The 15,821-nt window shown below is 44.1% G+C and overlaps 1 protein-coding gene across 1 annotated transcript in view; it reads left to right on the forward strand.

Annotated features, from left to right (window-relative positions):
• Nucleotides 1-313: 313 nt before the first annotated feature.
• Nucleotides 314-15,821, forward strand: part of reck (reversion-inducing-cysteine-rich protein with kazal motifs) — a 163,865-nt gene continuing 148,357 nt past the window's right edge. The window contains exons 1-2 of the mRNA XM_067980885.1: nucleotides 314-378; nucleotides 14,579-14,696. The gene's annotated coding sequence lies outside the window, so the exon portion shown is untranslated. The remainder of the gene's footprint in view (nucleotides 379-14,578; nucleotides 14,697-15,821) is intronic.

A 15,821-nucleotide genomic window follows, 5' to 3' on the forward strand; every position in this document is an offset into this window, starting at 1 on the left:
GACCCTGTGTACACAGACCCCCCGGGCCCCGGACCCTGTGTACACAGACCCCCCGGGCCCCGGACCCTGTGTACACAGACCCCCCCGGGCCCCGGACCCTGTGTACACAGACCCCCCGGGCCCCGGACCCTGTGTACACAGACCCCCCCGGGCCCCGGACCCTGTGTACACAGACCCCCCGGGCCCCGGACCCTGTGTACACAGACCCCCCGGGCCCCGGACCCTGTGTACACAGACCACTGAATAACGGTGATGATACGCAATGACGTGAGGTGCCTTACGTGCTGACGTAGGGTGCGGGCCCAAAGTTTGGGCTGGAGCCGGAGTGAGAGGATCGTTCGGCGGACCCGGGACACTCGGCATCGCCGCACGGAGCAGGTAAGAGCGCTCAAGGAGGAAGAGGGACTCGGAATATCGGCTTCATTCACAAAGAGCCGGGGCACCCCTGGTACAGAGTGACCGGGTGCCGCTCCCTGAGGCCCGGGGGTGGAGAGAGAGAGAGAGAGAGAGTCAGAGACCGACCGACCCCAAGGGGAAGACCCCCCGCCGGAGGGGCTGAGCCTGGGCGGCACCACCCATACAGACCCCTCCAAGAGAGAGCCCCTCCATCGACCCCCACTGGAGGGAGACCCCGCACAAAGGGGAGCAACAGAGCCTTCCAGGAGAGACCCCCACTGGTAGGAGGGAGCACCCCCCCCCCCCGACCTCCACTAGAGAGAGAGACCCCCCCCCCCCCACCACCCCCATAAAGGGGACAGAGCCTTCCGAGAGAGAGCCCCATTGGAGGGGCAGAGATTGAGGCTCTTGATTGATCCCCAGTAGAGGGGAAAAGACCCTCACTGGAGGGAGGAGAGACTGAGCCCCCATCGGAGGGTGGGTGACCCTCCGACCACACGATCACAGCCCCCCCCCCCTACCCCATAGAGGGAGAAACCCAAGCTGTGTAGGGACTAAAATTTTAGTGTTGTTTTGGAGTGCTATCTGTTGCTGATGCCAGAGTTGCCTTGTAACTTGTCAGGGAACAGTACAAGCCTCCCCTCTTCCCTGCACCAACCCCCTCCCCAGGAGGCGTCCTTATACTGCTTGGGTTACCACCTAATGGATAATAACTCCTGAGCAGCATCAAACCTGTTTTAAAAAAAAAATACTCGAAAGCCCTGTGAAAACCTACTTGGTGTGGATGTTGCCACCTCCACTCTAAACTGGTTAGAGTGGGACAAAGTCAACTGTGGCTCTCCAGGTGGGAAGGAGATAGACTGTGACAATTAATGAGGCAGCAGCTAACCTATCACCGATTTTCCCTCTGGGAGTAAAAACATTTTTTGTGGAAAGTTAGATAAAGAGTGCCATGTATACAGACTCCAGCCGCCTCCTTCGCATGTGATCTGGGATGAGGCCTGTGGTATGAGCCTTAAGTATCGTTCCCCATGGTTTTGAGAATCCATAGTAGAGAAGCAATTTTGAACATCAACAACTTGTATTTATGTAGCTCCTTTAATGTAGTAAAACGTGCCCAGGAGCTTTATCAAACAAAATTTGACACTGAGCCACATAAGGAGATATTAGGACAGGTGACCAAAAGCTTAGTCAAAGAAGTAGGTTGTAAGGAGTGTCTTAAAGGAGAAGAGCGAGGGAGAGAGGTTTAGGGAGGAAATCCCAGAGCTGAGGGCCTAGGCAGCTGAAGGCACAGCCGTCAATAGTGGAGTGATTAAAATCGAGCAAGAGGCAGGAATTGGAGGAGGGTACAGAAATCTCGGAGGGTTGTGGGGCTGGAGGAGGTTACAGAGATAGGGAGGGGCGAGGCCATTAAGGGATTTGATGAGCATGAGAATTTTAAAATCGAGGCGTTTCCGGACTTGAAGTCAGTGTAGGTCAGCGAGCACAGGGTTGATGGGAGAACAGGACTTGGTGCGAGTTAACGTATGGGCAGCAGAGCTTTGGATGAGCTCAAGTTTATGGAGGGTAGAAGATGCGAGGCCGGCCAGGAAAGCATTGGAATAGTCCAGACTAGAAGCAACAAAGGCATGGATGAGGGTTTTAGCAGCAGATGAGCTGAGGCAGGGATGGAGACAGGAGATATTACGGAGGTGGAAGTAGGCACTCTTGGTGATGGAGCGGATATGTGGTCGGAAGCTCATCTCAGGGTCAAATAGGACACCAAGGTTGCAACCGGTCCGGTTCCGCCTCAGACAGTGGTTAGAGAGAAGGGTAGAGTTGGTGCCTAGGGAACGGTGTTTGTGGCGGGGACCAAAGGCAATGGCTTCAGTCTTCCCAAAATTTAGTTGGAGGAAACTTTTGCTCATCCAGTGCTGGATGTCGGACAAGCAGTGTGACGAATGAGAGACAGTGGAGGGGTCGAGAGAGAGGTGGTGGTGAGGTAGATCTGGGTGTCACCAGCGTGCATGTGGAATCTGACATTGTGTTTTTGGATGATATCGCTGAGGGGCAGCATGTAGATGAAAAATAGGAGGGGGCCAAGGATAGATTCTTGGGGGACTCTAGAGGTAATGGTGCAGGAGCGGGAAGAGAAGCCATTGCTGGTGATTCTCTGGCCACGACTGGATAGATAAGAATGGAACCAGGCGAGTGCAGTCCCATCCAGCTGGATGATGGCGAGGCGTTGGAGGGGGATGGTGTGGTCAACTGTGTCAAAGTCTGCAAACATGTCGAGAAGGATGAGGAGGGATAGTTTACCATGGTCACAGTCACGTAGGATATCATTTGAGACTTTGATAAAGGCCGTTTCAGTGCTGTGGCAGGGATGGAAACCTAATTGGAGGAATTCAGGAAGGGAAGTTGGGTGGTCAGCAGTTTGGTGGGAATAGGATCGAGGGAGCAGGAAGGAGGTGGGTCTTATGGTCAAGATGAGCTTGGAGTGGGCATGAAGGGAGATAGGAGAGAAACTAGAGAAAGATGTGAATTCAGGGCTAGGGCAGGGGGAACCTTAGGGGAAATTTGGTTTGGTGGGTTCGGGGAAGGGAGGGAAGCAGCAGAGGCAGCTGAATGGATGATTTCAATCTTAGTGACAAAGAAGTCCATGAGCTCCTTGCACTTTTCGTAGGAGGTGAGGGTGGAGGAGGCAGGGGAGAGGGGTTTAAGAAGATGGTTTGTAGTGAAGAGAAGCCGGGGGTTATCTTTACATTCCAGGATGATCCTGGAATAGTGAGCAGTTTTAGCGGAGGAGAGCAGGACCTGATAGTGCTTTGTGATCCAGCCAGATCTGGCAATGAATGACTAAACCAGTTGTCCGCCATAAACATTCAAGCCTGTGGGGAGCAGAGATGAGGGCAGTACCAGGGGGAATGACTAGGGTGAGAGAGAGTGTAATGGTTTTAATGGTGACAAGGGCATCAAAGGTGGAGGTGCGATTGTGATTGAGCAGATCAGTAGCTGCAGAAATGTGAATGGAGGGCCAAAGGCTAAGCAGTTGGGAATTTGAAAGTGCTGTTTCAAACGTGGGTAATCTTGCCATTGTGTAAAAACCATTTTAAACTAGAGTCTAAGGACTAAGAAACTGCAAAGCAAGGCTGGGTGTGAGGCCTTGCGAGGTAAATAATGTGGTGTATAACTGTGAAACCGTGTTTGTATTGCCTTAATAATGAGGTTCACAGCAAGTTTTCCTGAAATCTATGGCTCAATATAATATTTTGAGTCTAAATACATAAAATAATTCACTCATGATGTAACATTGGCTGGGGATGAGACAATTTTATTTGTGAAGAGTTCAAGTTAGATCATTGTTTGCCAAGTGTCCCTCTGTTCTGAGTGCATAATGCTTTATGGTTTTGCCTGATCATAACCAGAACTTGTTTGTCCCCTTAAAAGTAAATTCTTGCCATATTGGCTGTAACATTGGGAAAGGTTGGAAACACAGGTTTGGCAAGGACACATTGTTGTTGCAATTTCTATTTACCACAGGAAGCAAACACATCCAGAGTGAAATGAAAGAGGCTAATACTTATTCAGAGTACAACATCTTGGATTTATATGGCGCCTTTATCGTAGAAAAGTCTCCCAAGTAGCTTCAGAGTTGCAAGGACAACAATGGATGCCAAGCTAAAGAGAGAGATTAGGAGGAGTGACCAGAAGCTTGGCCAAAGAGGTGGTTTTTAAGGAGGATCTTAAAGGAGTAGTGGCAGGTGGAGAGCCTGAGAGGTTTAGGGAGGAGATTTGAGTGTGGGGCCTAAGTGGCTGAAGACACAAATGCCATTGGTCAGGCAAAGGGAAGGGGGAGTGCAAAAGAGTCTGGAGTTAGACAAGTGTTGGGTGGGATTGTAGCACTGGAGAAGGTTAGAGACCAGGGCAGGCCATAGAGGGGGTTTAAAGACAAGGATGAGAATTTTCGATCTGACGTTTTAGGGGACCAAGTCAAAACAATTTGCTTGTTCCATTAACAAATCTTTATTTGACTCTCCACGAATGAAAAGCAAAATAACATCAGTGACTTTAAGGGAGGTTCCCCAAATGATTTTTTTATGGGCAGTTTGTGTTCTTGTTGCTGTATCTCATTCACATAAAATGCGTGCAATTTAATCTGAAGTTATATCACACTAAACTCAACCTGGGGTGTCTCGCACTTCAGGGCTTTAGTGCGCTCAGTGATCTCCTGAGTAATACACTTTTGCATTGAGTTACACCCAAAAGAACTTTGTAATGCTGCGTAAGTGGCAGTTTAGTGTCTTAACTACACCCTTAGTAAGAGTTTGGAGAACTTTAAATAGTCACTCATAATTAACAGATAAAATTAAAGACTGCTCGCGAACTCCCAGAACTTAGTGCTGCACTGAACGTTTCTGCAGCATTGTTACCGGCCGTGAAGGAGCTTAATTCAACCTTTACATATTTTTAAAATTCATTCTTGGGATATCGGTGTTGCTGACAAAGCCATCATTTTATTGCCTGTCCCTAGTTGCCTTTGAGAAGATGGTGGTGAGCCTTCTTCATGAGCTGCTGCAGTCCGTGTGGTGAAGGTACTCTCTCAATGCTGTTAGGTAGTGTGTTCCAAGATTTTGACCCAGTGGCAATGAAGGAACAACGATATAAGCCCAAGTCAGGATGGTGCGTAATTTGGAGGGGAACTTGGCGGTGGTGGAGTTCCCATGCACCTACTGCCCTTGTCCTTCTAGGTGGTAGGTCTTTCTATTAAGATATTGGCTTAGCTATTGTGAACATTCTCATTCTGAAGTTTAGGACATTTTTACAGTAGCGAGCAAGGATTCATGCAATATTTGAAGTATTTGCATGTGGACAGTTTGCACTGAGGTGACGTATTTAGCGGATCCTCTTCAGGGCTGCTTTATATATGCAGATCGGGAGCATTCTGGGCTTGAATGGGACATCCGACAGAACTAATAATAGTCTTATGAAATAATACTTTGTATTATCCTAAACTCCTGAGATACTCGTACATTATAGGAACAGGAGTGGGCCATTCGGTCCCTCGAGCCATTAGATCATGGCTGATCTGTACCTCAACTCTAATTACTTGCATTTGCTCCATATCCCTTGATACCCGTACCTAGCAAAATTCTATTTATCTCAATCTTGGAAATTTCAATTGACCAGTATTTGCAACCTTTTGAAAGACCCCCCCCCACCCAAGATGGGCTTCACAACAGCCATTCCTGAGGCTGGTACACCTCCTATCAAAGAAAAAGAAAGAACTTGCGTTTATATAGTGCCTTTCACGACCTCACGGTGTCCCAAAGCGCTTTACATCCACTGAAGTACTTTTGAAGCATCGTCACTGTTGTAATGTAGGAAACACGGCAGCCAATTTGCACGCAGCACGATACCACAAACAGCAGTGTGAAAATGACCAGATAGTCTGTTTTTAGTGATGTTGGTTGTGGGATAAATACTGGCCAGAACACCGGGGAGAACCCTCCTCTTCTTCAAAATAGTGCCCTGCGATCTTTTATGTACACCTGAGGGCAGATAGGGCCCCGGTTTAATGTCTCAACCGAAAGAAGGCACCTCTGACGTTGTAACACTCCCTTCGTACTGGATTCTGTACTCAGGTCTCTGGAGTGGACTTGAACCCACGACCTTCTGACTCGGAAGTGACAGTGCTACCCACTGAGCCACAGCTGACACCTGAGGGAGAGTTCCAGATTTCCACGACCCTTATTGTGAAAAAGTGCTTCCTAAATGGCCAAGCTCTAATTTTAAGATTATGCCTCTTGTTGTGGATTCTGAATGTACCCCATTGAATCCTTTTTATAACTTTAAATGCCTCAATTAGATCATCCCTCAACCATCTAAATTCAAGGGAGTACGAGCCAAATACTTGTAACATTCCATTATCCTGTTTGATTACTTTTTGTAACCGTGCACTGGCTTTTAGTGATTTGTGGAACTGGACACCCAATTCTCTTTGCTCCTCCACAGTTCCTCGTGTCTTGCCATTATAAAAGATTCCATTTTATCTTTCTTGGATCCAAAATGGATGTCCCCACATCGAACTCTATCTGCCACAGTTTTGCCCACTCACTTTTCCCATTACTGTAATTGGATAAGCACGTGTATAGACTTGAAGAAAGATGTATGCTGTCAACAGCGTTAGGAGCATCTCCACGGTTTTGATGCTGTAATGGTCCAGTCTTAGAGATGTGTCAACACCTCCAGCATGTATCCGGGTTTGACTTGCCTATTTGGTTAAGATGCAGGTGGAAGTGGAATGTAGGCTAAATCATTTCCCACTCCTTAGTTATTACTGAAGAGGAATGATTTGCATTGATATAGCACCTTATTGCATCTTAAAATGATTCACAATGAATTACTTTGACTTCCATTGACTGTTATGTTGGCAAACATGGCAGCCATTGTGTACACAGCAACATCTCTCAAACAGTAATGATATGAATGACCAATTACTTTGTTTTTGGTTGGTATTGGAAGTGGGTGAAATGTTGGCCAGGACACCAGAAAAACAGTCTGCTCTTCTTTGACCTTTAACGACCCATGAATGTGGCAGATGGGTCTTCGGTTTAACGTCTGAAGGACGGCACTTCTGACAGTGCAGCACTGAAATGTCAGCCGAGATTATGTGCTCAGGTCCTGGAGTGGGGCTTGAACCCAAAACTTTCTGATTCAGATGTGAGCATGCTACTGGTGAGCCAAGCTGGCTTAAATCATATTCTTGCTTTCCTTTGGTAACAATTCTGAAATGGCAGTAGCAATTGGGATAGAGCAACCATTGGAACCCTTGAATATAACCAAGGTGCTGTTGGCCAAGAGATTAACCCGAATGACAACATTGGTCCTCCGTTTAGAAGGAAGAGCGATAAACTCTGACACACATTCCTTCGCTGGATTGTCACAATGCGACTAGCTGTTAAGCTTCCTCCATTTCAAATTACCTTGAATGTGATTTCTGAACCACTACAGACAAGCCCAGTCAGCTTGTGTTGGAATTCTATTTTCTGAATTGCTTTTACCTCTGATCTGAGCACCACTGTTGGAATTCGAGAAAATCTCCTGGTGCATTTCACACCACACTATTGCATTCAAGGATTGTGAGAAGATACTTCATGTACTGGAACTATTTACCATGGAACAGAGAAGGCTAAGGCTAACTTGTGTGAAGAACTTGCTGACATCATTGCTAAATTTGCTTCTTGCCAATTTGAGACTGTGTCCTCTTGTCCTATTGTGGTTTTTTGTGTGTGTATTTAGCAGACAGTGGCAAGCTAAGCCTGTCCTTTTGCTCCTTTTTTGGAATTATAGTTAATGTTGAAAATCAGAACTGCTGCACCCCCCCATCAAATGTTATTAAAAAGTAAAACAGAAAGGAAATGTGGTTGTAATTAAAGATGAGGATGAAATGTTAAAATTGCCTCTGAGAAGCCTCCCCTGAATGTGAACAGATGGAGAACTGGAAAAGTAGTTCAGCTAAATTTACCAGGTAAGGTGAAAAGATACTGAGGAAGAGGGGACTATCAGGAAACATCATAGAAACATAGAAAATAGGAGCAGGAGTAGGCCATTTGGCCCTTCGAGCCTGCTCTACCATTCAATTTGATCATGGCTGATCCTCTATCTCAGTACCATGTTCTTGCTCTCTCCCCATACCCCTTGATGCTTTTTGTGCCGAGAAATCTATCTAGCTCCTTCTTAAATATATTCAGTGACTTGGCCTCCACAGCCTTCTGTGGTAGAGAATTCCACAGGTTCACCACCCTCTGAGTGAAGAAATAAATGTCCTACTCCGTATCCTGCGACTGACCCCTCATTCAGGACCCCCCAGCCAGGGGAAACATCCTCCCTGCATCCAGTCTGTCTAGCCCTGTCAGAATTTTATATGTTTCAATGAGATCCCCTCGCATTCTTCTAAACTCGAGTGAATACAGGCCGAGTCGACCCAATCTCTCCTCATACGATAGTCCTGCCATCCCAGGGATCAGTCTGGTGAACTTTTGCTCCACTCCCTCTATGGGAAGTATATCCTTTCTTAGGTAAGGAGACCAAAACTGCACACAATACTCCAGGTGTGGTCTCACCATGGTCCTGTATAATTGCAGTAAGACATCCTTGCTCCTGTACTCAAATCCACTTGCAATGAAGGCCAACATACCACTTGCCTTCCTAATTGCTTGCTGCACCTGCATCTTTGCTTTCAGTGACTGGTGCACAAGGACACCCAGGTCCCTTTGTACATCAACATTTCCCATTCTATCACTATTTAAATAATACTCTGCCTTTCTGTTTTTCCTTCCGCAGTGGATAACTTCACATTTATTCACATTATACTGCATCTGCCATGTATTTGCCCACTCACTCAACTTGTCTAAATCGCTTTGAATCCTCTTTGCATCCTCCTCGCAGCTCATGCTCCCACCTAGTTTTGTGTTGTCAGCAAACTTGGAAATATTACATTTGGTTGCCTCATCCAAATTATTGATATACATTATGAATAGTTGGGGCCCAAGCACTGATCCCTGCGGTACCCCACTAGTAACTGCCTGCCACCCCGAAAAAGACCCATTTATTCCTACTCTCTGTTTCCTGTCTGTTAACCAATTTTTAATCCAATCAGACTAACATTTACTTGACCGTGAAAATCTACCTGCACCGCACATTGGCAGAGAGGTAAAATCCATTGTGATGACTATTCTCAACTGTATCTCAACACCAGCTCTGTATCTTCAGCTCACAGATCTTGGTCTCCAAAAATCAAGATCTCACAAAAGGGTGGTGGAAATCTGGAATTCTCTCCCTCAAAAGGCTGTCGACCACATTTGCCTTATGATTTTTATTATTTGTAAATTTTCTGCCTGATATGGTACTCTCTAGGTATTGTAGTTCCACAGGAATAGGGTGAAGCTATAACTTCTGTGATGCGTCTTTCATTCTCTGACTCAGGTGAAAATTCTCATCCAAATACAGAAGGGAAGGACTATGTAGATATTTGCAGATATTTCTAACAAGCAGCCAATTTAATGGGTAAATTTTTAGTTGCTTTCCAGAATGATTTGTCATTTTTTCCTGTTATGTTCTAAATGCAATTTTTAGTTATTTACACTGACTTGAGTGGAGAAGGAAATGGACAGCCCAAAATTGTAAAGAAATTATTTGATTAAATTTGAATGACAACTTTAAAAAAAAATTAAGGAATTTGATTGCTTGGTTTTCTGTTGATTACTCATTCCTCATTGGTACTTTTTGATTTTGTTCACACTTAGTTAATCGGATGTTTGGTAACGTAGCAGTGTTCCTTTGAAGCAATCGCGATGTACTTTCAGTTATGATAACAGCAGCTTGCATTATATTAGCAGTCCTCCATGTGCAAAGAGAATTCTCTGTGCTTTACAGGGTGGTGGGCAAAGAAGCTCTGGACTGAAGTGCGAAAGATAGAGGATGTTTGGGACAAAAGTACTTTTGAAGAGAATGGTTTTGCGGCTCTTGGAGAGAGAGGACAGTGACGAAGGAGAGGTGCTGGAGAGAGCATTCCAAATGGTGGGGCATAGTGGCCATTGGTGGTGGAGCAGGGACCAAGGAGTGTGTAGAGGGTATGCGTACGAATGTGTGGCTGTAAAAGAGGTTGAGGTAGGATGAGATGAGAACATGCAGGGATCTAAAGACAAGGATGAGAATCTTAGTTCATTTGCTGGGTCATGGAGAGACAGTGGAGCTTGGTGAGGTCGGGGCGTTGGGAGTGTGGGCCTTAGTGTGGGTGAAAGCTCGGGCTGTGCTGATTTGGATGAGTTTAGTTTTTGCAGGGTGCTGGCTGATATCAGCAAACTTGTCACAGGACAGAAATTGAACCTACATGGCTCATTACTACACTGGTGGTACATTTAGTCATTGAGCTATCCGAAAATTCCAATGGATTTCTGTTAAGGTAGGTTATCTTCTGAGACTTCTAGTAGCTAGGGAAATTAGAAAAAAATCTAATAGTTATGACATTTTTATTAAACAATCTGTGCCATTAAAGAACATCTTCTCAAAGTTCACGTTTTGGGTCACATAGTTGGAAATGTTTACTGTTTTACTATAGTCTCACTTCCACTTGCTATTCAATTCAAACTCTTATTTCTTTTTGTCATCTGATATGCGTTTGAAACATTCTCCTACCTGCTTCAAGCCTGTTTCCTGCCTCTTCTCTCCATGTCAGCAGGGCTGCTATGTACGGTCCCAGTTAGTGGAGTGTTGTGGGACAAAGGGTTTCCAGCATCCCGAGTGCCTGTAAAGGGTGCAGGCTGCCTTCACTGACAGAGTGCCAGCATTTTCTTGCTGCAAAAGGAGTTGGCAGTGGCATCTCTTCTCTTGCCCCACTACTTTAAGAAGTATGGTGGGGATTGAAATAAAGAGGAAGCTGGCACATTCTGGATATATGGAGAGCATAGAATAGCTCCATTCACTGGTCATCTTTGATTCCACTGTACATTTAATTTCCTTTGGGCTATTTGCTCTTAACATGCAACATAGAATCATAGAAAATTTACGGCACAGAAGGAGACCAATCGGCCCATCGTGTCCGTGCCGGCTGAAAATGCGCCACCCAGCCTAATCCCACTTTCCAGCATTTGGTCCATAGCCTTGTAGGTCACGGCACTTCAAGTGCATATCCAGGCACTTTTTAAATGTATTGAGGGTTTCTGCCTCTACCACCCTTTCAGGCAATGAGTTCCAGACCCCCACCATACTCTGGGTGAAAAAAATTCTCCTCAGCTCCCCTCTAATCCTTCCACCAATTACTTTAAATCCATGCCCCCTGGTTATTGACCCCTCTAAGGGAAATAGGTCCTTCCTATCCACTCTATCGAGGCCCTTCATAATTTGGTACACCTCAATTAAATCACCCCTCAGCCTTCTCTTTTCCAAAGAAAACAACCCTAGCCTGTCCAATCTTTCCTCATAGCTAAAATTCTCCAGTCCTGGCAACATCCTCGTAAATCTCCTCTGTACCCTCTCTAGTGCAATTACGTCCTTCCTGTCATGTGGTGACCAGAACTGTACACACTCCTCAAGCTGTGACCTAACCAGTGTTTTATACAATTCTAGATAACCTCCCTACTCTTATGTTCTATGCCTCGGCTAATAAAGGAAAGTATCCCATATGCTGCCTTAATCACCTTATCTACCTGTCCTGCTACCTTCAGGGATCGGTAACCATGCACTCCAAGGTCCCTTTGTTCCTCTACACCTCTCAGTATCCTACCATTTATTGTGTATTCCCTTGCCTTGTTTGCCCTCCTCAAATGCATTACCTCACACTTCTCCGGATTGAATTCCATTTGCCACTTTTCTGCCCACCTGACCAGTCCATTGATATCTTCCTGCAGTCTACAGCTTTCCTCCTCACTATCAACCACACAGCCAATTTTCATATCATCTGCAAACTTCTTAATCATGCCCCCTACATTTAGGTCTAAATCATTAATATATAGCACAAAAAGCAAGGGACCTAGTAAATGAGCCTTGTGGAACCCCACTGGAAACAGCCTTCCAGTCACAAAAACACCTGTTGACCATTACCCTTTGCTTCCTGCCACTGCCAATTTTGGATCCAACTTGCCACTTTCCCTTGAATTTCATGGGCTTGTACTTTTTTGATCATTCTGCCATGTGGGACCTTATCAAAAGCTTTGCTAAAATCCATGTAGACTACATCAAACGCACTACCCTCATTGACCCTCCCTGTTACTTCATCAAAAAATTCAATCAACATTACTATGATTTATAGGTAGGAAAATGTTTGCAAGCTTTTAACCTCTCTTGCTCCTACAATGTCAATGAATTGTCTGATTGCAGCCCATCTATATGACTTTCATTTGTATCCCTCATAATTCTTGTGAATTTCAAGAAATCGGAGCCGTACCCAGTGCAAGACCTCACTTTCAGAGGATAGACATCTCAGAATTGCCTCCGTCTCAGGCAGTGTTACTTAAGCATGAGTTATAATCGCTTGTAGTTCAAACCGCCTGGGGCAAAGATTTCAGCAGAGCACTCTAATTTGGGTCTGATGATGATAATAGCCATTTTTATTCTACTGGACACAAGGTTGTTCATAAGATTAGTGGAGCACAAACTCCTTTCTTGTTCTCCAAATTGGTCACTAATTTTACAGTTAATGAAAGTGAAGAAGAAAAGACTTGCATTTGTTCAGTGCCTTATCACATCTCTGAATGCCTTAAAGTGCTTCACACAAATTACTTGTTAAAGTGCAGTTGCTATGTAGGTTAATGTATGCACAGTTTGCATAACAGAAAGATCCCACAATAACAGTGACATGAATGACCAGTTAATTTTTTTGGTGATGATTGAGCGGAATGTTGTCTAGGGCACCAGGAGATCTCCCTGCTCTGTTTTGAAGAGGGCCATGAGAAAATAGATTAGACTTTTGCATTTGGTTCTGGAGTCAAATGGATATAAAAGTGGTTTGAAGTCAGCAGTGTAGTAGTCAGCCCTATCAGATTTTCAAGCTGTGGTTTAGGACTACTCTCTATACCTGTGGACATTCCTCTGTAAATTGATAAACCTAAACCTAACTGCAAAAGGCAATTTGCTGGTTACTTTGTCCAGATGTGCACCATTTGTCTTTGAAGCATTCCCTCATGATTAATTGCGCTCAAACAACTTCATACTCATGAGTTGAAGTACCTCACATGGAAACAATGATGACGATCGCCTTGATGTGTGTCAGGAGTTACTGAGTCCAGACATCATGTGTAATTGCTCCTTATTCAGTAGCCTCATCCTGGGCTCTCACAAAAAATTATTTCTAATTTTCCTTTCAACTGGAAATTCTTATGCTTTCCTTCTACTGACTTCCGGAATACCACTGTTGCGTGTCAAAATGGCTTTTTGTCCACGGACTGTCTGCCCATCTTATTTTAATGTAGCACCACAGTACATATGAAAATGACGAACAGGAAAAGACCAACTGGTCCATCCAGCCTGTCCCCAAAATCATTCTTTTTATTTCAAAGAAAATTGGTGCGGAGAAAAAATGGATCCCGCTGCTGGACTTCTGCAGTTAGGAAAACCATCGACCAAATTAAAATGTGGCTTTAATTTATCTTTAAGAGGAAATTCAATGAAAGTGACAAAACTGCTGCAAAAAAGAGCTTCTTGTAAATTGATTTCTAATTGTATTTATTTTTAAGTACATAGGAACAGGCATTGGCCATTCAGCCCATCAAGCATGTTCCTTCAGTCTGTTAGATAATGGCTGATCTGTACCTCAACTCCATTTACCCATCTTTGCTCCATATCTCTTGATCCCGATACCTTAAAAAAAATCCATCGATCTCGGTCTTGAAAATTTCAATTGACCCAGCCTTTTAGGGGAGAAAGTTTGAGATTTCCATTAACCTTTGTGTGGGGGAAAAAATCTGTTTTCTGATTTCACCCCTAAATGGCCTAGCTCTAAATTTAATCTAACTCTTGTAGGGTAAAAGCCAGAACAGGACAATTCAGATTTTTCCAAATTTTCCAGGTTTTGACACATACCCTTATAAAAAGGGGATGTACTGTGAATCCCCATGACCGCTTAAAAGTATTTTCATATGAACTGTCAAATCGATGTGTAATGCCACCCTACAGTCAATCAATCTTGATGGATGAGTTGGTCCAATGTCATCTCATTGGTAGCAAGTCTTAATTTGGATCAGCAAGTAAATGTACCTTGGATGACTCAGTAAACTCATTTTTACTTGAGAAATGAAGAGTACAAAGAATTGAAAAGAAAACAAAAGTATACCACTGTTCTATGCCATGAAGTGGTTCTTGTCTGTAGTTTCTCTACCCATCGGTTTTCCGTTTTAAAGAAAGGCTGTTGAGAAAGTACACCCACAGAAGGAGAAATTGGACAAGTCATTCTGTCTAGTTTTGAGTCTCTCATGGGAGTGGTTGCAGATCGTTATTGATAGCATCTTAAGAATCTGGTTTCCATTTTTGGGAATGGTGTGGGGTACTTTGGAACACAAAACAAGAGAAAACAAGAGGATTTTAAAACTGAGTAAAATAACACATGTAAATAAGGGTACAAAATGAAAGATGGTCAACTGAAGTGATAGAATGGAAGAAAACAAATATGATGGGATGTATTTTACAAGTTTTATTTCTCTTACAGAGCAAGAGAGTAAATGGGACCCACAAAGGCAGACTGCCTTGTAATTTCTTCATTGACAAATGTAGAGTGCATTTGTGTGCATCGGCTGTAGACAAGAGCAACTGGGCTCTCTGGGCAGGTTGGTTACAGTTCCTTTTAATAATTTGAATTCATTTCCATTGTCTTGATAAGTGAAACAAAATAGGCACAAATCTTTGTCTCCTGATTATTTAACATTTTTTAATATGTTGTTTTATTGAACCAAAGTCAGACTTGTGGGATCATATGGGTCCTTTTCTCAGGTGAAAATGAAGAATAACAGTTCGTTTAAATCTCAGTTGAGTGATGCAAGAACACTGAGTGGTAAAACTGTAAGGAATATTAATCAGAGGACGTCAGACAGATCTTTAACCCCTTTACCTTAACTCCTCATTAAAGAACAGCTGGTGATTTACTGTCCAGGTTTATTAAGTACCTAAAATTTAGCGTTAAAATTTAACTGTCTTAACTGATCCCAATTATATTAATTTACACAAACCAACCACCCGTAAACCAACATTTAAATAATGACAAATCTGGAGTCGATAAAAGTTACCGTTGAGTTCCTACCTGGTTTTTCTTATCTTATCCAGGCAGCATAATCTGTGTTATCTGTTGGTGAGTGGCCTTGACAGCTGTGGTCACCAGCTGTGGTTGAGGTCTACCAAACAGCTGTGGTTCTGAAAGGTCCTTTACCCACAGACGGCTGTCTGTCCCATGATTCTTATTAGTTCTTTTTCTGTTTTCCCAGATTGCATAGAATCATAGAAAGTTACAGCACTGAAGGAGGCCATTCGGCCCATCGTGTCCATGCTGGCCATTCAACAGGAATGTTACAAATCCCAATTTTTAGGCGGTATCTCCATAAGTGATGTGCAATTTATAATATTTATCTGCAAAGAAGTTTAGATAAGTAGTTGGATTTTTCAAATCTGTGCGTACAAAATCAGGAGGTCCTTCTTGCGCGATGCTCAACAATGACTTCAATTTATCTAGCTTAGAAAATGCTTCACAGAACAGAAATAGATTCTAAGCAGCAGTAGCAGAAAAGTGACAGGAGATAATTTAAAAGATAGGCTTTTAAAGGCAAGGGAGGGACAGAGCAAGAGGGAGTAGTTTAGGGAGAGGGCTCCAGAGAGCAGGGCCGAGACTTTTGGAAGTCTTTGCCACTGATAGCGGAGCGAGTGGTGTGGGGAAGGGAAGGGTTTCACAGGACGCCAGACTT

This window comes from Heptranchias perlo, chromosome 3 (genome assembly GCF_035084215.1).
Source record: "Heptranchias perlo isolate sHepPer1 chromosome 3, sHepPer1.hap1, whole genome shotgun sequence".
In the NCBI taxonomy this organism is placed as follows: Eukaryota; Metazoa; Chordata; class Chondrichthyes; order Hexanchiformes; family Hexanchidae; genus Heptranchias; species Heptranchias perlo.